The 1178-nt window shown below is 26.7% G+C and overlaps 1 protein-coding gene across 1 annotated transcript in view; it reads right to left on the reverse strand.

Moving 5' to 3' along the window:
* The window catches only part of LOC105450746 (protein Skeletor, isoforms B/C), a 173318-nt gene that overhangs the window by 40101 nt on the left and 132039 nt on the right, over nt 1-1178 (reverse strand).

The raw sequence follows: 1178 nt of genomic DNA on the forward strand, positions 1-1178 counted from the left end.
TTTGGAAAGACTGGCATTAAACTTTTGCTGCATGTACTTTTGAATGGTTAAACGGTTTTAAAAAGAAATTTTTGTTTCTATGTCTAATCAAATACTTGGCAACTTGTATGATCTCATATTTGTTTTTGGATAACTTTATTGTTAAAATAATATTTTTGGTTTAGGAAGGATGTAACATACGATACTTTTTTATATACTTGGCGTAATCTTTTTCTTTTTTAAAAAAGAGTTTTGGTAGGATCTCATTACTTTTTGGTAATTTGTTTTGAACTAATTTTTATTGTTATAAAATAATCTAAAAAATAAAATGTAAAATACAGATATTATCTGCACCATGAATGAAGTGCAAATGAAGTGTAAATGAGTTTGCCTGTCTCTTCTGCCAGCCCTTAACGACTGAGTTCCATAAAGCACATGATACGCATAATGTATTAATTATACCTTTGTTGTTTACCGAAAATAACATAAGAGCATGGAATTTGTTTCAAATTAGCGTTAAACAAACAGCGTAACGTATAACAAATATCAAACAAGTGGACCATCAATATTTTTACTCAGATTGTTAAATAATGACTTTTAAACAATTGTAATAATTCAGTCCGATTTTTAAGTCCTAACTAACAAATACCGCATATACAGATTCCAGACATCGTCGTTAATTTGTTAGATATCGCATTATAAACAAACAGATAGCAAGAGAGATTTATAATTTCCCTTTGATTTATTAATGTTAAATAACAATTACCAAACAAACGAATTATTAATATCTTTGCCTGATTGTTAAATAATGGATTTTAAACAATTGCAATAGTTTAGACCGGTTTCTAAATCCCAATTAACAATTATTGCATAGAGAGATCTCAGATGTCATCGTTAACTTGTTAAATATTGCGTTATAAACAAATGGATAATGTGAGAGGTTTAGAACTTATTTCGTTGAATTTATTAATGCTAAATAACAATTATCAAAGTGGATCATTGATATCTTTATCCAATTATTAAATAATATACTTTAAACAAATGTAATTGTTTAGTCCGACTTCTCAGTTTTAATTAACAATTTACATACAAACAGATCTCAGATATCATCGTTAAAACCCGATTATTAAATAATAGATCTTAAACAAATGCAATAGTTCATTTTGATTTTTAAATCCTAATTATAATTAACAATTATC

This window comes from Wasmannia auropunctata, unplaced genomic scaffold, assembly GCF_000956235.1.
Source record: "Wasmannia auropunctata unplaced genomic scaffold, wasmannia.A_1.0 LD336106.1, whole genome shotgun sequence".
In the NCBI taxonomy this organism is placed as follows: domain Eukaryota; kingdom Metazoa; phylum Arthropoda; class Insecta; order Hymenoptera; family Formicidae; genus Wasmannia; species Wasmannia auropunctata.